Source organism: Vitis vinifera, chromosome 15 (genome assembly GCF_030704535.1).
Source record: "Vitis vinifera cultivar Pinot Noir 40024 chromosome 15, ASM3070453v1".
Taxonomy (NCBI): Eukaryota; Viridiplantae; Streptophyta; class Magnoliopsida; order Vitales; family Vitaceae; genus Vitis; species Vitis vinifera.
Genome location: NC_081819.1, coordinates 1,711,110 through 1,720,880, shown reverse-complemented (window position 1 = coordinate 1,720,880; position 9,771 = coordinate 1,711,110).

Below are 9,771 nucleotides of genomic sequence, written 5' to 3'. Positions count from 1 at the left end.
AGAATAGCGGAAACGATGGGAAAATAGACATGAGAGATTAAAAGAAAATAAAACCACATCTCATGATTTTTCAATAGGCTCAGGTTAGTGGGAACAGGCACGGAGTTATATGCTTCCGAAGACATTAATGACATCCAAAATCAAAACAAGGCAAACAGGCAAGTAACCAATCTCAACAAAGCAAATTGTGGCCCTTTTCGTCCACACAAAAATCAACAAAACAATTAAATATTCAGGAATCGAACACACGGAAAAATCAAATATAGGTAAGAATTCCAAAAGCAACGAGGTGCATACCTGGATAGCTTTGGTTGCAATGGCTCGACTTCTGGCTATCTTTCCTCTTCCTTCTGAAGACAATTCCCAGATAAAAATCCTCTTTTTGCTTGTTCTTTCTTCCTCCTCCTCCCTCTCTAGACTCCAATACGTGCTGCTCCCCCCTCTTTTCTTTTCTTTTTCTCACATATATATATATCATCCCTCAAGACCTAAATTTGTTTCCAAAAAAGAAAAATCCCCTATTTTCTCTCTTCTTTTCTCCTTATCCTTTTTTAAATCTTCCAATTCAAAAGCAATCTTCCCAATTTTAAATTCCTCTCCAAAACCTTCCAAGGAGAGTCCCACCTTCCTTAAACTCCAATAGTAAGTTTCCTTGCAAAAACGTGGAATTTTTGAAGTTAAATAATTGAATGAATAGATAAGCAAGTAAATAAATTAGGAAACGGTAAAAATAAATAAACAAATAAACAAAAATAAATAATAAATAAATAAATAAGTTAAGGAAAATAATATAAAGAGGAAGATAACCAATAAAAAGTGAATGATAATCATAAAACTAAAACTAAAAAATAAAATAAAATAAAATAAAAATAAACCAATAAACAAAAGCCGAGCCCAAAAGCCATGTAACCATGCAAGTCATACAAGTCACACTAAAAATGTCCAAATGGGCCAAGTGTGCCTAAACGGGCCTATGATGAGACTAAGTGGGCCTAGGGTGGTGCCTAATGGGCCAAGTGTATCTAAAAGCTATCCTAAAAAAAACAAGAAAAACCTAAGTCTAAGTTAGGGCTGCCAAGGGTCACAATAAGGGATCAAATAATCCCTCAACCAAAGTCTTCAAGGTGACTCAGAAAAAGGTAAGTGGTGAGTAGTACTGGGCCACCAAGGAACTAAAAACGAACTTAAAGACATGTGTTAAAGGGACAAAATTGAGGGTCTACAGATATATTATCAAATTTATCTATTACTATAATCATACACAATAATATATTCCATTTATAGATTAATTTAATTATAGGTATGTTACATCATGTTGTATATTATTTTAATCAAAATAAAATTATTTATAAATAATTTAAATCAAACAAATTTAAATCCACTGATTAATTACCTTTCTCGATGTTATCTCTCTCATTTAATTAATTCCATATATCGATAATCACATATCTACATATATATTCACATGCATCGCACGTGCTTTCTACTAGTTACATTAAATGTGTGGTCATTTACCACTCATTTACAACACTCCCCCTTGGATGACCATAATATTAAAAGAATATGTCTCATTAAAACCTTATTAGTAAAAAACCTTGTAAGAAAAACTAAGCGAAGGAAAAAAAAAAAAAACAATATTCTTGTAATTCTTTAAGCTACTCTTGGTCTATTAGGACTTCCTTATTAAAAACCTTACTAGTAAAAGCCAATGGGACAAAATTTGAACAAAGGGAAAAAGAATACAATAATACACTAACATCCTTTTATACTCCCCCTCATGTCAATATTCTTAAATTGACACATTACAATATTGTATATTAACTTCTTGAATATTGACAATGACTTTGTGAATAAATCTATTAGATTATCACTTGAGTGTATTTGTTGAACATCAATTTCACCACTCTTCTAGAGTTCATGTGTATTAAAGAATTTTGGTGAAATGTGTTTAATTATATCTCCTTTAATATAACCTCCTTTTATCTATGCAATGCATGCAACATTATCTTCAAATAATATTGTTGGGTTGCCTTTGATGGAGGAGAGTCCACATGATTTCCAAATATATTGGATCATAGATCTTAGTCATATATATTCACGACTTGCTTCATGAATTGCAAGTATTTCTCAATGATTTGATGATGTGACTACCATTGTTTGTTTGATAGATCTCCGTAAAATAACAGTACTATTTCAATTAAACACATACCCTATTTGTGACTTAACTTCATGTAGATTTGAAAGATGTCCTGCATTTGCATATCCAAACAATTATAGCTTTGATTCCCTTGAGTAAAATAAACCTATATCAATAGTTCAATGAAAATAACATAATATATGTTTGATATGATTCCAATGTTTTTGAGTTGGAGTGGAATTGTATCTTATTAATAAATTGATAGGAAAAGTAATGTTTAGTTGTGTACAATTGGCAAGATACATAAGTGTGCCAATAGCACTAAAATATGGTGTTTTAGGACTAAGTAATTCTTCACTTTTTTTGCAAGGATAAAATAGAACATTTTTCAAGTCAAGTAATCAGACAACCATTAGAGAACTTAAAGGATATGTTTTACTCATATAAAAACGCTTCAATTTTTTTTTTTTTTTTTTTGTTATGTATGTTGATTGATGTACTACAACTCCATTTGGAAAATACTTGATTTGCAAGCTGAGACAAAATTTTGTTTTTCCAAAATCTTTCATCTTAAATTCCTTTTTCAAATAATTTGTTGTTCTTATGAGTTCTTTAGGAATCCCAACAAGATTTAAGTCATCAATATACACTACAATAATCGCAAATATGATTTATGATTTCTTAATAAAAATGCATGGACATATAGGGTTATTCACATACCTTTCTTTTAACAAGTATTCGCTAAGACGATTGTACCACATGCGTTTGGATTGCTTTAATATATACAAGGATCGATGTAACTTGATTGAGTACATGCTACGAGGCTTTAACCTATTTGCTTTAGACAATCTAAATCCTTTAAGGATTTTCATGTATACATCAATATCAATGGATCCATATAATATGTTATAATAACATCCATGAGACGTATATTTAGTCCTTTTGAGTCTGCCAAGCTAATTAAAAAACGAGATGTGATTGCATCCATGATGAAAAAGTATGTTTCCTTGTATTTAATACTAGGTCTCTATGAGAAGCCTTGTGCTACTAATCATGCTTTATATCTTATTATCTCATTATTCTCATTACGTTTTTTGTATGAATACTCATTTGTACCCAACAAACTTTGCATCTTCAGGCGTTTGGACTACAAAAATTTTGTTAATGAGTTTGACTTTACCTACATAGTTTTTTTTTTTTCCATTTTGGCCAATCATTTTTATGTCAGCATTTTCCACATTTGTGGTTCAAAATCTTCATTATTTTTTATGATATTAAAAGCCACTTGGAAAGCAAAAATATTGTTAATAACAATATTATTTCGATCCCATTTTTTCCCCCATGTGTTCATAACTTACTGAGTTCTCACAATTTTTCAGGTACTTGTACCTTTGTAGGGGTTATTTGTTTAATTCATACCTCTTCAAAGGTTTCTTGTTCAATATGTGTATTTTCAGGGACTTCTTGTTCAATGTGTGCCTTTTTAGGGACTTTTTGCTTTATTTGATAAGTCATTATAGACTGATCAGTCATTTTGAAGGATTACATCCTTTGAACCGACAGGTCCACCACATTTCAAACGTATCTTAGATTTTTTTGCCACAAGGACATCAACCCATGTTGGAGTATTTGCAGTCGGGATATGTGACTTTATTTCTTTCTTTGTATCAATAAATGCATCTAGTAATTGGTTTTCAAGATTTTGTAATTGAATGATCCTTTGAACTTTAGTTCACATTGATTTGTATGAGGATCAATATGAGACATAGTAGATGCAATCTAAGTAATTTCTCATCATTATTTTGGAATCGGATTTTCTCCTCCTAGTGGTGAAAATATTCTTATTAAAATGACAATCCGCAATGCAGGCCATAAAAACATTGTCTGTCAAAGGTTCAAGATATCTTATGATAGATGGAGAGTCAAAACCTACATAAATCCTAAGTTTTCGTTAGGGACTCATTTTAGTGCATTGTGTAGGTGCAATTGGTACATATACTGCACAACCAAAGATTTGTAAGTAAGAGATATTTGATTGTTTTTCAAGTACAAGTCATGAAGGGTAGTGTTCATGATAAGTTGTAGGTCGAATACAAACTAAAGTTGCGACATGCATAATAGTATGTCCCTAGGTAGAAGTAAGTAATTTGGATTTCATTAGTAATTTTTGAACTATTAATTGGAGATGTTTCATAAAGGATTTTTCTAAACCATTTTGGGTATGAGTATGAGCAATAGGATGCTCAATATTTATCCCTACTAACATGTAGTAGTCAATGAAAGTTTGAGAAGTAAATTCGCCAGCATTATCAAGACATATTGTCTTGATTGGATAATTTGGAAATTGTGTTTGTAATATGATCATTTGTGCAAGGAACCTAGCAAAGGCAACATTTCATATAGAAATGAGACAAACATGTGACCACCTAGTAGAGACATTTATTAATATCATAAAATAATGAAATGGTCCACATGGTGAATGGATAGGCCAACATATATCCCCATGTATTATTTTTTTAAAAAATTGGTGGCTTGGATATAACTTTAGTAAAAGATGGTTTAACTATCAAATTACCTTGTGAGCAAGCAACACATGAGTATTCATTAGGCAAAAAAATCTTTTGGTTCTTTAGTTGATGTCCATGTGAGTGTTCTATTATTCTACACATCATTGAAGACCCTGAGTAACCTAGCCTATCATGCCAAAGGATAAAAAATATTAGGTCATTGAACTTCTGGTTCATGACAATATATGACTCAATAAGCTTTATAGTTGTATGATACAACCCAAAAGAGAAAGCTGAGAGTTTTTCTATTAGAAGTTTTTTTTCAGAAATAATAGAGTGATGTAAAAATATTCTACATTACCTTCATTCATAGTTTCAACATGATATTCATTTTTGAGAATATCTTTAAGACTCAAATTTCTTTTGGATTTCCTAGAATATAAAACATCATTTATATGAAATCTAGTTTCATTTGGTAGCACTATGTTTACTCCTCTGGAGCCTTCAACTAAGTTTGCAATATGGATATGGTATTTACATTAACTTTTGTTAATGTCAATTTGAGGAAGTATCTTTTATCTCGAAGAATTATATGTGTGATTGCATAGTCTGCGAGACATACATCATCCTCATTCACCTTGAGGCCTGATAACATATGGATTTTAGATATCACTAATGTTTGAAAAAAAAAAAAAACAAGGCATAATGCAAATAATGATATAATAAATGTAATAAAAAAATGTAAATATAAAACATAATGATATATTAATTGATAGAACAAGATATAAAGTAACATTAGTCCATGTTAGTACTTTCATCACTTATTAAATGATCAGTTTTTTCATTAGAACCTCCAAAGAAATCAATGTCAAGTAGGTTAGGTTTAACTCATCACCATCGGTAAAGTTCATCTTTATTTCTTTTCCTCTTGCTTTTATTGATGCTTGTTAAAGGTTGGTCAAATATTTAGGTGTACAACAAGTACGCGCCCAATTACCTTACATATCACATGTATAGCCATTACTCTCATGGTTTTTGGGAGATTTATCTTGTACTCCACTTCTAATGGTGCAATACAACTTTCTTTTTTTGGGAATTTAAAGAATTATTACCATGAGCGCTATGGTATCAGGAATTCCTTCTATGACCATGACCACATCCTCGTCCTTATCCACGTCCACAAGTTGGGATGATATTGCCTTCAGTTCAAGGAATAGTTTAGATGTAGTTGGACGAGACTGGTGATTTCTCATCAAAAACTCATTATTTTGTTTAGTAACAAGAAGACATGATATTAATTCAAAGGATTTTGTAAATATACACTCTCGATATTGTTGTTGTAGAAGCACATTTGAGGCATGAAATGTAGTAAAAGTTTTTTCTAACATGTCTTCTTTTATGATTTTTTTTTCTCCATGCAACTTTAATTGAGAGCCAATTTTGAACAACGCGGAGTTATATTCACTAACAATTTTAAAATCTTGTAACCTCAAGTACATCCAGTTATATTGAGTTTTAGGGAGAACCACAGTTTTTTGGTGGTTACATTTTTCTTTCAAATCACTCCATAGAGTAAAAAGATCATTTATCGTAAGCAAGAAGGAAAAAATTGGCAAAATATCGCCGATATATCGCGTGTCGGAGGCGAGCGAAGTGACATTTCGAGGAGATATGTCGGAGGGGCGATTTTTCGCCAAAAATCGCCAAAAAATCGGCGATATATCGTCTATTGGCAATAAATCGGCGATTTATTCAAAAAATCGCCTGTGAAGCCATTTTATCGCCGATTTATCGGCGATATATCGTCGATTTTTTGGCGAAAAATCGCCCCTCTCTCTCCAGCGTGATCTGACGGCCTAGATCACTCCCGTGTTGATTCGACGGCAAGATTTGAATCCCAACGTTAACAAAGAGATCCAACGGCCAGATTGCTTCCAAATTGTGATCCAACGACCAAAATTAATTTTGAACGGTAACATAAGGTTCCAACGGCTATTTTGGCCCAAATTTCGTCTATAAATAGCCCATTTTGCATCAATTTCATCCATTTTTGCTTTGATTCTTCATTTGCTCTCTTATTACTCCAATTTTTTCCAAGGTTGCTCAATTATTCAATCATTTTAAGGTATGTTTGTTCGAAATTGTAATTAATTTTGTTTGCAATAATTAATTCATGTATTTTTAATTAATTAGTATGTTTACATTCAATTGTAATTAATTTGTATATTTTTATTGAATTAATTTAGGTTAATTTGATTATTTAGTTATAAATTGATATATTTATTTTATATGATTATTTGTGATTTAGACTCACATTTAGAATTACATTAAACTAGTTAACTTAGCTAAATTATTTAATTAATTTAATTAACATAGTAAATTATGTAATTAATTTAATTAACATGATTAATTATGGAATATTAAATATGCTCAATTTTTTTTATTATCACGATTTATTTTTATATTCAATTATGATTAATTTCAATATTTAGTAAATTTATCATAGAATTACATTTAGATTTAAAAAATTAACTTAGCTAAATTATTTAATTAGTTAAATTAACATGAACTACTATATATGGAATATTAAATATGCTCAATTTTTTATATTATCGCGATTTATTTTCATATTCAATTATGATTAATTTCAATATTTAGTAAATTTGTCATAAAATTACATTTAGATTTAAAAAATTAACTTAGCTAAATTATTTATTTAATTAGTTAAATTAACATGAACTGCTATATATGGAATATTAAATATGCTCAATTTTTTTTTATCGCGATTTATTTTCATATTCAATTATGATTAATTTCAATATTTAGTAAATTTATCATAAAATTACATTTAGATTTAAAAAATTAACTTAGCTAAATTATTTAATTAGTTAAATTAACATGAATTACTATATATGGAATATTAAATATGCTCAATTTTTTTTTTATTATCGTGATTTATTTTCATATTCAATTATGATTAATTTTAATATTTAGTAAATTTATCATATAATTACATTTAGATTTAAAAAGTTAACTTAGCTAAATTATTTAATTAGTTAAATTAACATGAACTACTATATATGGAATATTAAATATGCTCAATTTTTTATATTATCGCGATTTATTTTCATATTCAATTATGATTAATTTCAATATTTAGTAAATTTGTCATAAAATTACATTTAGATTTAAAAAATTAACTTAGCTAAATTATTTATTTAATTAGTTAAATTAACATGAACTGCTATATATGGAATATTAAATATGCTCAATTTTTTTTATTGCGATTTATTTTCATATTCAAATATGATTAATTTCAATATTTAGTAAATTTATCATAGAATTACATTTAGATTTAAAAAATTAACTTAGCTAAATTATTTAATTAGTTAAATTAACATGAATTACTATATATGGAACATTAAATATGCTCAATTTTTTTTTATTATCGCGATTTATTTTCATATTCAATTATGATTAATTTCAATATTTAGTAAATTTATCATAGAATTACATTTAGATTTAAAAAATTAACTTAGCTAAATTATTTAATTAGTTAAATTAACATGAACTACTATATATGGAATATTAAATATGCTCAATTTTTTTTATTATCGCGATTTATTTTCATATTTAATTATGATTAATTTCTATATTTAGTAAATTTATCATAGACATTTAGATTTAAAAAATTAACTTAGCTAAATTATTTAATTAGTTAATTACCATGAACTACTATATATGGAATATTAAATATGCTCAATTTTTTTTATTATCGCGATTTATTTTCATATTCAATTATGATTAATTTCTATATTTAGTAAATTTATCATAGAATAGAATTAAATTTACATTTAAAACATTAACTTAGCTAAATTATTTAATTAGTTTAATTAACATAGATTTAAATTTAAGTGTATTTTTCTTGCAATAGATTTAGCATGGCTTGTGAAGGTGGTTCTGCCGTGCCAGGGCGAGATCCGACTTGGAAGTATTATTCACCAATTGAGGGTAACCGAAATGGAACAATTTGTAATTTCTATGGGTTGGTAATGAAAAGTGGAGGTATCACACGATTCAAGTCTCATTTAACGCATAAGGACCCGCATAACAACACCAAAAAATGTCCAAGAGTGCCGCCCGAAGTGAAAGAAGAGATACGATTGTTGGTGCATGACAAACAAAAAGCAAAAGCAAAGAAAAATGCTGATATTGAAGACATTCGTAGTCAATTACGTGGCACAATGGGGACTCATCATACACATTTAGTAAACGAAGATGATGATGATGAAGATGCTAAGGATGAATATGTGTATATGTATCCGACAGATATGCACCCAGATGAGCGGGATGCATATCAATATGCAGTTCGTGCCTCGAAAGCATCTAATTGGGAACGTGAACAACATGAGAATATTGTAGGAAGCAAACGCAAATCGGGAGAGCCTTCTATGTGAAAATCATAGAGTATGTGACATTCGCATCATTCACCCCCTATTGTCCCGTCGCTTTACAAGTCTTCTGCAGTAAGGCAAAAAAATGTCAAAGATATATTCAAGAGTGGTGCAATTAAAGAAACGATGGGACGCTTAATCAGCAAATTCTTCATTTATGAGAGTGTTGCACCCGCAAAAGCAAAGTCTCATCACTTCAAGAATATGATTATTGGTGCACAACAAGCAGGTAATTACTAATTTATCAAATGTTATATTGTGTTATACTTTTAGTAAGTATAGTATTTTGTGACATATTTTACATATGAAGTGCAGGAATGGGAATCAAACCTCCATCTCCATATGAAATAAAGAACAAATACTTGGAAATGGAGTACAAAGAAATGGAAGCTTATGTGAACCAACAAAGGGAAAAATGGAAGACATATGGGTGCACAATAATGTCAGATGGATGGACAGGGCCCACGAAATTAAGTAGTATTAATTTCATGGTTTATTCTAAAGGGACCATGGTGTTCCTTAAGTCAGTTGATGCATCGAACTATATCAAAGACCACAAGTATATATATGAGCTTTTGAAGACTATTATCAAAGAAGTCGGTAAGGAAAATGTGGTCCAAATTGTCACAGATAATGGGTTGGCATTCATGAAAGTAGGGAAACAATTGATGAA